The following is a 16849-nucleotide window of genomic DNA, read 5'->3' as shown; positions in this document are numbered from 1 at the left end:
GGATCGCAGAGCAGACTCCATAAAAGCTCTTATGGATTATTATGGGGCAATTAGAGATATATTAGCAAAAATATCTTCAGACTGTGATGACACAAACCAAACTCGAAGCTGCTGCATTGGTCACCAAACTTGATAAACTGGAGACAGTGATAATGACTATGTTGTGGGACCGGGCGCTGCGTAGACCAACTCCTGAAAAAGCAATATGGATTTAGCTACTGCTCTTGGTGTTTTGTGCTCACTGCTTTCATATGTTGGCACTCTAGGGGAACAGTCTTGAGAGCTTCAAGAATCAGCATGCGCTGTCAGTGCTACACAAAAGTGTTAGACACTCCACGTGTGAGAGAAAGAAAGAGATTTGCAGACGAGTCTGCTTATGTGAGTGTAGTAGCTTTTACTGATAGCAGTCAGATATTTAAGGTTGAAACATATTGGAGTTTTATTTGAGAGGGACTGTGATGATTATGATGATGAAAGAGCTGCTAAGCTGAGCTCCACCTATCCGGCAGATCTGGATAGTTCCTTGTCAGACTAATTTATTCAGTTCAAGCAGTTTGTGGAGAATGAGACTTCACCTGTACAGCTGCTGAAAGCTCTTGAGACTCATGGACCTAAGACAACATTTCCAAATGTTTATGTTGCACTAAGACTGGTTTTAACCTTGCCTGTGTCTAACTATGAGGGTGAAAGGTCATTTTCTGTTTTCAAAAGCATCAAAAATAGCTCAGGACCACAATGTCACAGAGACACGTGCACTTTTTCATTATTAATAATTACAATTGTGTATTTTGCCAAATGTATTGGGGATAGGTGTTGTTAAAGAAACATTGGATGGTTTGAAAGTGGTTACTTTATTTATTTTATGTTAAAATGGGGGGCATTTCCTCTCCATTTACTGGGTCAATTTTACCAGATTATACTGATGCTGATGTGTTTTGTGTTCATAACAAGAGGACATGTAGTGCATTTCTAGTTCTTTGAGCATTTAGACATTTGTAGATCAAAATACACATGATCACAGAATTTGAAGCATTGAGTAAAGTTACACTTTATTACAGTAATCTATTCTGTATTTTGCCAGATTATGGTGATTTCGGGGTCGTGATGATGGGGCCCTTGAATATTGTTGCCCAGAGTACAGCAAAGCGTTAATCTGGCCCTGTTTAGAATGATCGGTGGCGCCCTCTTCAACACAGAAAGAAGACGTAAGCGGTCATTATTAGTTGTTTGTATGCAACAAACTTTAATCTAATTTACCCATTAATCGACTTTTAATCGTAAATCAATTATTTATTTGCACCTCTAATATAGACGTAAAATCCCCCATTTACAAAAACCAATTACACAGCACTACTTGCACAGTAGTAAAATTTGTAGGATATTTTGACAAGTTTTACATGGAAGCCACTGCTAAAAGAAATCAACAATAAGTCCCATTTTCACTGTAGTCCAGATAGTCACAAGCTATCTAGATGACACAGTAAACACATAAAAAACACAATGCAGTGTTCACTTTAATATTATGTGCTACGTTGTGTCAGTCTATCACATATAATCCCAGCAAAACACATAAATGGTTGCAGTCGTAACAAATGGGAATGTGGCAAAGTTCAGAGAGCATGAATACTTTTGCAAAGAAAACCTCAGATATGTCTGCGCACATACGCTGAAGATGAAATGACATAAGTGCATATTTTATGTGTGTGTAAATGTCTCACTGACTGTGGCGTGAATAATGACGAAACACCTTGGACAATGATTTCCAGCACTGTGGCGCTGCAGCTGACTAAATGATACTGCATGTTTTACTTTGTCCAGCAGGGGGCGAGATTTCTTCAAAAACGGCAACATGGGAGGAGTCTGTGTATTTTTTCCAGCAAAAGATTGTTATTCATTTTATCAGAGAATTTATGTCTATGTGTGTGTGTGTTTGTGTGTGTGTGATTGTGTGTAGTTGAGAGAAATAAAGCCACGGTGTGTGTGCGTGTGTGTATGCAGGAGTATTTTTGTGTGTGTGCTTAGTATGTTACACGTGAACTGTCCCACTCAGGCTTTCCCTTCTGCTTCCTCCCGTTAACCTCTTCTCTTCCTTTAATTCCCTCTTCTTCCTCTTCATCGCTGCTTTCTGATTCAACGATCGTCATGCCTCCCACCAGCTCAGCATCGTCTTCTTCATCCTCCTCCTCCTCACATTCTTCTCCTCTCACAGCTTCTCCCGGTGCCTGGGGTCCTCTTATGGCCTAGACAACAAATACAGATCCCAAAATCCAATCATAGACTCCGGTACACCTTTTAGTCATCGTATCAGAAAAAAAATGTAAAAGCTACTGAAGAACTGAAATGCTTCCAGTTACCTCCATGGGATTGACCGTGATGTTGAGTCCAGCGCTTTCCCAGTCTGACTCTGGATCTTTGATTTCGTCCTCATCATCTCTGGACCCTTCCTGGTGTGTGGCGTGGATCCTGTAGATGCCGATCACCACAATGATCACCAGGGCGCTGATACAAACCACAATGACAACCGTGGCTGCAGGAGGAGCTGGACCTGGTGGAGACAAGAAAAGATAAGATGAGATAAGATAAGCTTTATTGATCTCACATTGGAGAAATTCACTTGTCACACATCGGCTTAGTGATCAAAAGCTTAATTTTCTGCACTTGTACACAAAGAGTTAAAACAGCTGCACAACTAGGGACTTAGTTTTCCTCTGTGTGTGATGTTTCACTTTATAATCATAAAATACATGCGATTGCTAGAATACAGCATCGGTTTTGTTGAAATCCAACTGTTTCTAAATGTAGTTTTTGTTATCTAATGACAATTATTCAGTTTGTATTAAAAGAATAAGCTGGAAAAAAACACAAGAAATGTTTTGCTCGGCAGGCAGGGGCCGGGATTATAAGAGATAAGCGTGACAAGGTTCAGCGGAAACAGATTCAGCAAATACATCATGTGCAGAACCAACATCACTCCTGAATGCACAAAGGACTGTTTCACAAGACTGAACTCTTCAATGAGCAAGAAGCTGGAATATCTGCTGGTCACTGTTTCTCTGCAAGCCACATCTTTTAAGTTTTGATTGGTTGCACCCTCTCTGGCTAGGAGTCTGGCGCACCAGCAATTTATCTAGATCACAGGTGTCAAACTCAAGGCCCGCGAGCCGAATCCGGCCCGTCAAGGTAAATTATCCGGCCCTCAAGAGCCAAAAAAAAGGCACTTCGTGTCATAAAGTAGAGGCATATATCCTTTTAAAGTGTATAAAGTGGCTAAAACTGTGCCTCCTGTAAGTGTAACTCACCCCAATATCAACTTTTTTTCCAGATAAACTGTATAAACTGGGACTAAGAGTGCTACTTTTATATTACTGTGCGTTTTTTTATTCTTCTATGTGAACTGGAATGAAATTATGAAATGAAAAGTATCGTCTATACACGTGCAACCGGCCCTTTTAATGACTTCATGACGCCAAAGTGGCCCTATATAGAAATGAGTTTGACACCCCTGATCTAGATGAAAGAGACATACATAGGAGCACAGTGAAGAGGACTATATATATGTACATTAATTAACCTTTTCTTTATATTCTTAAAGTCTCCTTAAAATTTCTGTTACATTGTGTATATCTATCTATCTATCTATCTATCTATCTATCTATCTATCTATCTATCTATCTATCTATCTATCTATCTATCTATCTATCTATCTATCTATCTATCTATCTATATATATATATATATATATACATATCCCCTCATGTATACAACCTCTAAATTAAGACCTCTATTCTCCAATCTTCATTCAAGATATATTGTTTTAAGTGACCTGAAAACAAATAGTTTTTCATCATAATCCTAGATTCCACTGACAGAGTCACAATGTACTAAAGTTGGACTTGCAAAAACTGGCTTTATGTTGTAGCACGCACACAGTTCAGGTGTCAACGGTCACCTAAAGAAACGGTCCTCCGTAGGTTACAGCGAACTCTTATACAAGTGCCAGCCCAGTATTTCAGAACTACGACCATGCCTGGTGGTGATTTTCCAGTTTGTTTATCTGAGCGCCTGACAGAACATGAGAGTTTCTCTGAGATGAGACGGGGCAAATAGTTTTATGACTAATCCTGTTTTGTTTGATTTAGAGATCCAGAGTGCTTTGAAGTAATCCTTAAGTAAAGAGAAATTTCAATAATGATGGTTGTGCCAAACTTTGAATGTGAATGTTGTGATTTATTCATTGAGATCACAGACAGATGACTAAATCTACGATGTCAGTAATGATAGTGCTTAGTCTAACTAAAGTAAACAAAAAAAAAATTAAGTGACCCAGAAAGGATAAGTGGGTATAGACATTGGATGGATGGATAAAGTGATAATTTTGACCTCAGAGGAGCTTCTGAAGCTCAAAGGAAACATTTTAGAGATATGTTGTGAGAGTATGCTAAATTAATCAATGACTGCTGATGTGAAACTTTTCTCATGTCTGCATCTGACTAGTCGTCCTCATCAAAACTGGACGGATCCTACAACTAGCAGACGGTTTTCTCCCTGGACTTCCTAAAGGAGTCAATCGACTGTTACCCCAATATTTTTTGTGTTTGATGTTCTGTTTGTCTGTATTGTACATTTAGTGTACTTTGTGTAAAGTTTACATACAGTCTGTATTAGAAGACACTTTGAGTAAGGCAGTCTTTTTCCACTCTTTCCTCCTGGATTAAAATTAAGCTTTAGAATTAAGATATTAGGTTTTTAATTAGATTAAATATTGTTTTTGAGTGTTTGTTTCCTGGTTTTTAATCCTTTTTAATCAGTAAGACACACTACAGATTAGAATTGGTGTTGTTTTAATTTTGCCTGCTGGTTGTTTGTGTAATGCAATCTCTTCTTCGGCGTTAATCAGCGGTGAGAAGATATTGTTTGGTTAAGATTTATTGTAACGGTTATTGATTCTCATCAATTTTGAGATAATTAAACACATTTTTTTGGTATTTATTGTATTTATACTCAAATATTTATCTTAAATATTGATTAACGCTGTGAATTAATTTTATCTTTATTAAAATGTCTAATCTATTTGTCAATTTTTTTTATTTATCACTCGAAAGGAAACCAATTTAATCACAGGTAAACACCACAAATCAACATTGTTTTACTCATAAAAAAATTATATCAACAAGCTTTTTTTTTATTGTTGAGTGAAATTATGACAACTTACTCCATGAAACTACCCGGCGACCAAGTTGTTTAGGTTAACTCTGAGTTTTTCCTTTTTCTAAGCTGAGATCTACACAAGGACGTCTCAGAGAAGGCGTGTACTTTTCTAGAGGAGCCTGTCTGCCCCAGGGCAGCTGTGGCTCCAAGATGGTGGCACAAGTTACTGGCACTTTGGTTCATTTTGTTTGCTTTTGTGTTTTTACTTGTGTTATCACCACTCCCAGCTCTAATACAATACAGGAGAGGTGAGCTGTTGGAACTGCGACCCAACCCTGGAGTATATAAACCGTACCGACCATCAAATCCAGACTTTATTCACCCCGACCAACAACGGACAACAGAAGCTCCACTCTATCCGCCCAGGAAACGGGGTAAGCAAAGAAGGAGACAGCGAGGCTGTCAGGCAGGCCTGCTGACTCGGCTAAAAGCTAATCCATACAGACCAACACTTCCTAACCCTGACCCTAACCCTCTGGTCAATGTAAGATTCCTCGCCAACAAAAACTTCATAAGATCCGGTTAAGAATTGTTGCAGGTAAGATGGACAGCTGTGTAGCGATTTTCACAGAATAGTGGTTAGACGGCAGCGTTCCCGACGAAGCGGTAGGATTGAAGGAGCGCACTCTGTCCAGGGACGATCGAACGGCGGATGCAAATAAAAGCAAAAGCAGGAGGTCTGGCAATTTACATCCACAACTCCTGGTGCACACTGATCCCACCCACTCAGGCAATGCTCTGTTTGCCCCTCTCCCATCAGGTAAATACTTCAGAAGCCTCAAATCCAAAACAAATAAACTTAGAAACAGCTTCTTCCCAAGAGCTGTGAGGGCAATCGCCCCCTGATTGGAGACTGCAATCCAACGCTTTGAAATCCCCCCTCTGTTACGAGCCCGTCACACGTTACAATCACCTTAATGTTACTGCCTACTGCACACTATCATCTCTGAACATCTAAATCCACATTTCTGTAAAACGAAGCCTCAAATCATCATTGTACAATAAGCACCTTACTACATTATTCTCTGTTATGTTGTCACACTCCTAAACGCTGCAAAGGAAAAAAAAATCTGTAACCATTGTTCATTGTCTGTCTGTTTGTCAGTTTGCCTTCATTATGTGTAATGTGAGCCGGGGTGGCCAAAGAGAAATTTCACCACAGTAACACGTGGTAACACTAAAAAGACTCTTGACTCATGACTGTATGCTGGAGCGCAAATACTCCACAGAAATCTCTGTCGGGAGAGGCTGATCGGACCACAATTAAATGTCTTATCATTTCGGGATTGATATATTTTCAAGCGTTACCTTTTTCTGCCGCTGTCATTGATTTATCTTAATATTCTCAGCCCGGACATCACTCCTGTAATGAGGTGATGCTCTCAGTTCTGAACAATTTCTTTGTGCTGCTCTTCGTTTTCATGCCAACAGCAGCTTTTTAATATCGTAGGTGACGCAGAAAATCTTTCAGAGGCAACTATATAATATGTGGTGCTGTCAGTAATGGTACTGTTGCACTCAGTAGAGCTTAATGGAGCTCCATAGTCAGAGACCCAGAAGATTAATAAAAGAACTACACAGAATGAAAGCAATAATTTATTCTGTATCACATTTTGAGACTTCCAGCTTTGATTTTCCATTCATATATTTTCGTTTCCATTCATAACAACCCCCCCCCCCCCCCCCCTAACACTATTAGGGCTACGGCACATTTATTCACTAAAATACCACCACATATATTTCACCTTAAATTATAAATATAGCCTATATGATTAATATAAAGTGAGGTTGGCACAAATTATACACCTACTAGAAAATCTCTGTCAACTCATTTTTACAAGGATCCCATCATGCATTGCAGATGTTGATTATAGCAATTAATGTTTTACTTGATTAAGGTTAAACATAAGAATAACCATATCCGATTAAACTGTATTTTCATACTTTATTGAAAATACAGTATGACTGTATTTTCGTAGCAGCAAATCATCGTGATTTGCTGCTACGTCCTTTTTATGCCTGTCGGGTTGCCCCTATAGACACGCAATCAATACTTCCCCCCCCCACTTTTTTTAGTGTAGTGTAAGAAAACAGCTTTAATTCTCAGTCAAATAACACTCATGTCTCTCATGCATTGACTTTTTCAGCAATTCTCTGCCAATAACTCACTTTTTCTGCAGCAACAACATTGTCTGTTTTTCTTAATTATGTCTTGATATTCTCCACATGCCCGAATTAAAGATTTCTAATTCCACTCACAGGAGACTTCCAGGTTTCTTATTTCCTGCCGTTGCCATGGTGAATTGCGTCATCTGCTTTCCATTGATGAGGGCTTCTTTCATGCTCGTGCTTAACTCAGGGTTGATTGGACGCTGAGTTTAGTTACCTGATTAATTTACCTGTTCTGAAACCGAAAACGCTGCGTATGACAGCGTGAGGTAGAACTACTCAGAGTAACTGCTCTCTACTCAAACTCCAAACTAAATGTCTCTGGTTTAACAAGTCTTCACAACAAGTTCTCATCCTGTGCACCTGATGGGATAAAGCTATGAGTAATTATTCTTTTAAATGGGGGATAAATTTCATGAGGAAAAAGGAGAATTCATTGTGTTCAATCTAATCAACAAGGTGCCAGTATAAAGGTTGGTGGTGTCATTGGAGAAGACACGCACCACACCACTTCTTTATTGGTGGCTTACCTGACATGTGTGAGTTAGGGTTGTGGATCATAAGAGGATGATGGACGGGTCTCATGTACTGGGACTGGGCAGCCATGTGGTTGACATGCTCCATGGGCGCCGTGTGGTGAAGAACACTGACCTAAAGAAGCAGAAGCAAAGAGCCATTATTCTCAAAGCAGAGGCCAAGGAAAGACACCGATGACACAGTCTAACGTACAAGACAGGCAAAGAGAAAAGAGAAAAGATGAGGATTGTTTTACATAAAAAAAACTTGCCTCCAGATTGAACTCATTGCTGGTATAACGCCCATTAAGCTCAGAGCAGGTAAGTCGGAACCGTCTCTCCGTCAGCGAGGCGGGTTTCCAGTTTCTGTAGCGTAGCTGTCTCAGAACCTGTTCATAGTGGGCCATGGAGTCCACACCTGGGGACAGTAAGACTCAGAGTCAAACCAATCCTAGAACCTATGCTGTAACATATCCAATTCAAAGCCTTCAGGCCAGTTAAAAGGATGTTCCTGTCCCTGACGCCCACGTCTTATGCAGATTGCAGTGACTGAGATGCTGAAGCTGAAGCAACAGATCTATGTTGCTTGTTTTTAAACAACAAGGGAGACATTTTACACTCTTACAAGTCTCAAGGTTGTAATTCAATGTACAGTATATTTTGTTTTTAACCTAGAAAGCCAAAGATGTTGCTTGGCCTCAAACAACCCCACAATAATAGATGCAACAGCACCAAAATGCCGTGAAACACACCTGTAACATATAATAGCAAACATCAATATTCCACTTTTTTTTCTTAATGTAGTGAGAGAAAGTTTGAACCTATTTCCTGATTTTCAGCCGGATAAATCTTTCCAGGATCTGCCAAGATTTATGTCAGATACAACCTGAGTATTAAGGATTATAGACGTATGTGCTGTAGAATCGTCTCATCCTACCATATATTGATATCCCAGAGGTGGAGTTAGTGGCATCAAGGTGTTTTCCCAATAAAGCACTGTGGTGAATCTCTAGGCTCTCTCTCTCTGGTTCCAGCTCCTCTCCGATCACAAGCACATCACAGTAGTCCAGGTTATGCATCACCTCCATCACCCCTGGCCGGCGGACTTCACACACAGCCATGAAATGATAGAACATAAGAGTTAAAAATAAAGGTTTGGAACGATAGAGTCAGCAGCCAGTTTGTAAAGTCAGTGAACCGGGGAGTTATGAGCAAGCTGTTTAAATAAAAGAGGTCCCGTGGCCACTCACATCCACCAAAGCTGTCGCCCTTCATCACTGTGCTGGTGATCCGAAGATCCCTGAAGGGCGCCACGCCCAGCGGGCTGCGGAGGTCACTGGCGGGTCTGATGAGCTGCTTGGATCCTGAAATGGTGATTCTGGGTTCACTTGGTGGCAGCACCATGACCACTGCCTTGATGTCTGGGATGGAGACACATGTGTCCTCTCCAAAACACCTGACCGACGGACAGAGGAGGCGTTACAGCAGCACTGGTGTCACATAGCCCACATGTCTTGACCGTTACCCTTTAAAAGTTGTTCATTGTCTAATTAAAATACAGTGATGCATTTTATTTGTGTTTTATGTGAAAGACCAACATCAAGTAGTGCAAAAGCAAAAAGGATGAAATAATGCATGAATCAAGGCTTTTCAGAAAGAACTTTGGCTCCAGGTTCAAAAAGCTGTAAACATAATTTCAAAGGTTTTGACACAGGCTCTCAATTGAATTTAGGTCTGGACTTTGACTGGGGGCATTCTAACAAAAACATTTCCTTCTGGCTCTGCAGTATTTTTGACTCATTTTCTATCATACTTTTCACCTATATTCAGAGGAAAAAGAATCATTTTCTTACACAGAACCTTCATCATAAAAATAACCTTGAGCACAGGAGCAGGTTGCAAGTACCTCTGAGACTCTTTCCACTATAAGAACACTCTGAAAGGTTCAAAAGCCCAGATACAATGCAACATCCTTTCATCTTTGGGTGAAAAGGTCCAGTATCAGTTGAAGGCTTGAATTTGCTCCTTTATGTAGACCTATTTTACTCTCTGTGTCAATTGACTTATGTATGGCAGTTCAATCTCTCTCCAGTGCACTGTTCTTTGATATCTGGAAAAGTACCCAGAAAAAGTACAGGACATTTGATTTGGGTTGTATTGTTATTATGGTGCAGCTCAAAACAGAAAAACAAAAAAACAAAAACAGTGGATCCAAACAGAAAGTTACATTTAATGTATTTTTAACTTCTGTTTTAACATTGCTAAAAATCTGTTATAACCAGGCAATCCCAAATAGTATGTGAATGGTTTGCTACTTTACCACATTTTCTCTAGTAAAACTCTATGTGAGGTTTGTTCATGTGTGAGAAAACTGTAAAACTGGTTGGCGATTTTCTTTTCTTTATGGCAGCTTACACTCAACTTCTCCCGTATGTCCTCTTGGATTATGATTATTAATTACAGTTCCCCCCTTTTCCTTCAAATAGTTTGGCTTAGAACGATTCGACAACTAACAGCTGTTCTATGCACAGTCTTCCACCTGAGCTTTGGATATGTGCATCTCCTCCATTAGCACAAACCTCTTGGTTGCATCTCTAGTCAGTTTAAGAGGATGTCTATTACTTGGGAGGTTTGCAATTGTGCCAAACGCTTTCCATTTTAAGATGATGGATTGAACAGTGTTCTGTGAGATAGCCAAAGTATCAGATATTATTTTATAGCCTAACCCTGCTTTAAACTTCTCTCCAGCTCTCTCCCTGACCTGTCTGCTCTGCTCCTTGGTCTTCATCATGCCTTTGTTAACCGATGCTCTCTGACAAACCTCTCTGAAGCCTTCATAAAACCAATGGATTGATAGCGAGATTAAATTACACACAGGTTTTCTTTGTTTATTAGTGAGGTGACTTTTTGGGATTTCTGTTCATTCAGAAAACCTTGAAACCCATGGAACTCTATCTTTTCACTTAAATGTGTGCTTTCCAAAATCCTAATAAAATACATTGAGATTTGTGTTGTATAAAGACAAAAGATAAAATGCATTTCAAGGGGTATGGATACAGTTGGAAAGCTCTGTATTCCTTCAATAGATTATTTTCTGCACGTTGAGTCCATGAGTAAATGACAGTATCAAAGGAAAATAAGTAGTAAGTAATTGCTGATACTCTGGGTTTAAATGATGCTCAGTAATGCACAGGGTTTAAATGCATCATTAATTCATTTTATGCATGCTATTTGAAATTACTTGGGTTAGAGTCCCCTATAAAGATGAGGATGAGATTTATAATGCAACTGTTTCTGTAATGAAAACGAGCGAAAACTGTTCATATCTTTCCAAATGTTCAGAAAATTGTGGTTTTCCTTCATACCGTTTGCTTTCTGAGCTTTTCACGCTGCAGCACCACATTAATCATCTTTGTTGTGTCATGTGTAACTAGTCCATGAACTGTATATGCCAAGAAAGCCCAGTGAGATTAAACAGAGGTAACACTGTAAAATTAAATAGAAATGAATGCAGCAGGGAAGTGCAACAGAGCGAGACCTAATCTTTCAGAAACAAAACATAGATTTCCAAAGACTACACAATGTTCTGTGGAGTACATATTTCTTAAAAAAAAAATGATGTTACTTGTCAAAGCCTCAGGCTACACCAGGAATGTACACGAAGCCTACGATTCCTTACATAGTTGAAGTCATTAAACCGATGAAACAAGTAACACCGTTCGGAAACAAAACAGCACTATCAGGAGTTTTTAAAAAAACATCCACATTTTTCCTTAACCACAGACTGTCGACTCAACGTGTCCGCAGACTGCACATTTACCTCGGCAGCTGCGGGTTATTGTTGCACAGCCAGACAACCTCGACTGTTGTTCCACAAGCGCCTCTCGTTTTATCAAACGTGTGTGTGATCTGACCGCGGCCGGTGTTTAGAGCTTAACAAACGGGCTGCATGGGTGCACAGGCGGGAGAGGAAGAAACAGAAACGCATGTTACAGCGGACCCACAGACGCTACCTGGATCAAAGAGGACTCTAAATATAAATTACAAGATAAATCCACTAAGTAGTTAGTTTAAAGATCATGGTATAAAATTTAGCTTTTTGAAATTGAGAAAACTGTGTAGTGCATATTTAACTCAGTCCAATGGAAATGATTAAACCTCTGGGAATAATCCATGAATCTGTTGTATTAACAATGTTTTTGGCTAACAAAGAATGTCATTATGTGTACAAAAACCAAACCAAGTGAGACACCTATTATGTCTGCGCCTAGCATCAAAGTAGTCTTGTTGTTTTATAATGTTGGGGAAATAAATAACTCATGTTAACCAACGTGTTGAAAGATATCTAGAAAATTTGTCAGTTCGTGGATATTGGAAAAGAGGCAGGCTGAGAGATTGACCTCATCATCATGATGATCTGCTAGAGTGAAAATCTATTCAGAGGGTTAGACGCCACATTTAAAAGAACACAAACAGATGGAGAACAACAAATAAAACAAGAGCAAGGACAAGGAGAGTTTAGAGTCTGTGCAAACACCATCAGGTTTTATTTGCTGGATGTACATCTGCTTTTCTTTGACGGTTTAATTGTTTTTACACTAATGGTCCATTTTTGGCCATCTCACCGAGTGTTCAATGGCCTGAAGACAAAGTCAAACCTAACACATCTGCCATACTCTCATACCTCCTTCACACTTTATTACGTATTCATTATTTCACCACCAGCACGACCTCTGCAGGCGAATATCCCGGACTGAACACCAGTTGTGTCAAAAAGAGCCCTTGTGCTGTGTGTGAGTCTTAATTTTAAAGAAAAAGAACAAGTATCATAGTTTTTAAAGCACCAAATTGCCCCCTGTTACACAACAGTGGAGGAACATCTATCCACAACTTTATGATGCATGAAATAGGCCCCTGAAGTGGAACTGAACCAGGAAGCAGAATTCACTCAAACAATTTAATGAAATGAAGCAAAGGAAATAACTAATATACGCTGTTAGTGAATGCACAGTATAGAGAACACAAATACAAATTTAAGTTTACATTCAAATGAATTGCGTTAATGACGCAAAATTAAAGTCATGAACCAAATAGAAGCACTTTAATATTGTACACTTTCTCAAGTGTTGCCACGGATGGTCGCCTCGGTCCTATGCTCACTCGTACTTTGTGCTTGTTTTTTGTATTTCCTCTGTACAGAAAATCTGTAAAAGTTCCAGGACCTGATGGTATTTCCTGAGAGCCTGTGCTGGACTGGCACCATCGTCACCCAGATCTTCAATACTGTAGGCCTCTGTGAAGTTCCCTCCAGCTTCAAACGCTCCACCGTCTTCTTGGTCCCCATGAAACACAACACCATGGGGTTAAATGACCACAGGCCTTTCGCCCTGATGTCTGTGGTCATGAAATCCATCGAGCGACTGGTGTTGAAGCATCTAAGGGAAATCACAGCCTCTCTGCTGGACCCCCTGCAGTTTACTTATTAGGTGAACAGGTCTGCAAATGATGCCGTCACCTTGGGACCGCACTTTATCCTGCACCGCCTCGACCACACAGGCGTGTATGTCAGGATCCTGTTTTGTAGACTTTAGCTCAGCCTTCAGCACCACAAACCCAGACATCCTCCACCAGAAAGTCACAGTGCCGGCCACCATCTGTCAGTGGATCACCAGCTTCCTGACTGACCAGCAGCAGAGGGTGAGGCTGAGGAGCATCTCCTCCCCCTCAACAACCGTCAGCGCTAGCTTTCTCTCCACGTCTCTGCTCCCTGTACACAAATGACTGCATGCCAGAGGACTCGTCCGTGAAACTCTTGAAGTTTAGATGACACCAATGTTGTTGGTGTGATCCAAGCCAGTGATTAGTCTATATACAGACAGAAAGCCGATTGTCTGGTCCACTGATGCGGTCAGGACCACTTGGAGCTTTATCCACTCAAGATTGTGACTATGGCAGGGGAAACACCCCACACTCTGCCTCCCTTATCAATCCTCAACAGCACTGTGTCTGCTGTGAATCACTTCTGGTTCCCAGGAACCACCCTTTCTCAAAATCTGAGACGGTCCTCACATAAAAACAGCGATCGGAAGAAGCTGAAATTCTATTTCTTGTGGCAGGAGAACAACCTTCTACAAGAGCTGCTGGTCATCTTCCATACTGCCATCATTCAGTCTGTGCTGTCTGGCTCATCCACGAAACAGAGCAGGTTCAAACTACAGTGAACAATTTGGCCTGCAGAGAGAATCATCTGGGCTGACCTTCCCTCTGTTCAGGTTTTGCACAGGTCCAGGGTCAGCTAAGGGCAGCAACCATCCCTGCAGACTCCACACATCCTGCTTACAGACTCTCTAGACTTTTACCCCATGGCCGGCGCCACCGGTCGCTATTTGCAAAAACCAGCCGCCACAGAGACAGTTTCTTTCCTCATGCTGTCTCTGTGATGAACAAAATAAACACCTTGCAGCCTGAAGTGTAAGTTACACAGCTGTGAAACAACATAAGCATATTTGCACAACCTCCCTTTTTTCTTTACATATAAAAATACTGAAGCTAAATTCCTTGATTCTGCACACAGTCATGGCGAAATAAAGCTGATTCTGATGATGCTATTCTGAAGCTTTGCAACCATAACTTCATCCCCCTGAACTCCTAATATCCTCTGGGCTATATTTTGTCTGTTTTGACTACTGTTACTGTTAATGGAAATCATATTTTATGACGGTAAAAGATTTGATCCACCCCAGCACTGCTTGCAGGCATGTTGATATCATTGTGTAGGAGAGAGGGAAAAAAAAGTTCACCCTCGGGAGAATAAAAACATGTGCTTTTCAGCAATAAAACTATTCTTCACACTATAACTCATGTCAAGTCCTTCCGAACTCTGTGCAAAGGAGTAACTGTAAGAAGATTCAAGTGTGATTCACAGACACAGACTTCTATGTTCTCTGCATTTGTGTCAGAAGAAAGATGAATGGAGTTCACATAACCTGGATTTGTAAAGTCATAACTTCTTAGTTTTTTTCAAAGCTGACACTAAGTATATGTGCACGTACATCTATCTACCTCTCTCTCTCTCTATATATATATATATATATATATATATATATATATATATATATATATATATATATATATATATATATAAAAATATGTATAATATGTTTGTTTTGGGACTTGTAAATTACCTAAACATGTCCCAAAGGAGCAGTTAGCTGCCAGCTGCAGTGTGAATCTATAGATCAGAGTTGAATTAGATATGGATTCCTAGAGGGTTGTTGTAGTTTATATTTGTTTTGAGACATACACGGTGTAACCATTTCAATGTTAATGTTTCCTGGAAACACGTCTTCTGCCTTTATGGACGGCTGAAAACAGAAGCTAGTGATTTTACATGTATTACATTTAAAGTTAGCAGAGAAATTACCCTGAACTGCAGTCAAGTTAAAACACAGATGGCTGGTAGTGGTGCTGAGAGAATTCAACCAATCGCACCCTTCTTCCAAGCGCCATCCCAAAGGTTCAGGGTAGCATCAAAAGTCACTGTCCATTACCCTGGCTGATTTCTGGGGTGCATTTCTACCAAACCAGTGTCTTTCTATACTGGCAGATGCAGTGGCATTAGACAGGGGGTAGGAATGGCCCCTAGAAAACCACCCTGGCTGCTGGAAAATGTTTCTGCATTCAAAACATGCGTTCTGTCTCCACTGCCATCTGTAAGCTGAAGAACATGATTTCAAATGTACTACAGTTAAGGCAGAAAATTGTGCAGATGGGGTTTAACTGATATAATTGAGAATTCAAGCATCCCCAGCCTCTCTCAAGAAAGGTGTGGGGTATTATCAGGAGTACTACTTCCCCAACAGATCTGAGAGGCCAGCCCAGTAATCTGCTTTAGCCAGCTAGTCGCAGTGGAAGGAGGCCAAATGGCATTAATGCAGCAATACCAATATGCTACGTGCTTGAATGTCTTTTTATTGTCACACTGAAATTATTACCGTTACTGTTGCTGCAGTAGTTAAATATAACAGAGCTCATTGTGATGCTGTGAACAAAAGTCTTTAAAGTTTTATTTGCCAGCTACAGCAGCGACGTTTAGTGTCATGGCAAACAAGCAAAACACTCCTTATTTCAGTGGCTGTTTGCTTTATGAGCATGAACGCGATAATAAGCAATAAAAACGAACGGATCGTTAGGTTACATACTAGAATAGGTTTAGATGATTTAATGTTCAAAAACATTATTCCTCTTTTACTACTTATCGCATCACCTCTTGGTCTGAACACTTGGTACAGCTGCTAACTCCGAGCTCCAAAATGCAAAACCTGCCCTCGGTTTGAGGCAAACGCTCCAAACTATGATGGAGACATTAGGCTGATTATGATGTAATGAAAGGAAGAAGAACCAAAGCCTGGAGCGACAAAAGAGGCTGCCCGGGAACCTCCAGTCCAAGACCCTAATTTAAATAAAACAAAAGCTATTTAGGACAATGGGGTTGTGGAAACTAGCCAACCCATGCACTCATTAGGAAGGCAAATGGGTTCATCTCACACAGTTAAAAGCACATCTAATGAGTATCTGAGGAGGACTCACTGTACAGACGTGGAGATGTGCAGCCGCTGAGGCCCGGTGTGGGGAACTGCCGAGAGTTGATGTAGGAGACTTGGTCATGGCTGTATTGATGCTGTCCACGTCCTCTCCTTCCACCACCAACACTGACTGGGCTGGGTTAAGTGAACTGGACAAACAAGAACACGTGAAAATCCAAGCTCAGATGATTTATGCAACTCAAGGGCTTGATCTTTAAACAGAGGTGTTTAGACTGGATTGCATTTCTTTTCATTTGATCCCAGATTAGTTTCAACATGAGCCTTCGGTGATGACATGCTGGAACAGTGCTGCAGGGGTGGAGATATCCACTGCTACACCGGAGGGGAGACGTATCACATGAATTGTGACCA

The 16849-nt window shown here is 40.5% G+C and overlaps 1 pseudogene; it reads right to left on the bottom strand.

Moving 5' to 3' along the window:
* Nucleotides 1–1508: 1508 nt before the first annotated feature.
* On the bottom strand, nt 1509–16612 carry LOC118562460 (annotated as a pseudogene).
* Nucleotides 16613–16849: the final 237 nt, after the last annotated feature.

Source organism: Fundulus heteroclitus, unplaced genomic scaffold, assembly GCF_011125445.2.
Source record: "Fundulus heteroclitus isolate FHET01 unplaced genomic scaffold, MU-UCD_Fhet_4.1 scaffold_94, whole genome shotgun sequence".
Classification (NCBI taxonomy): domain Eukaryota; kingdom Metazoa; phylum Chordata; class Actinopteri; order Cyprinodontiformes; family Fundulidae; genus Fundulus; species Fundulus heteroclitus.
The sequence above is the reverse complement of the archived record's forward strand: the minus strand, read 5'-3'. Positions and strand labels throughout refer to the sequence as shown.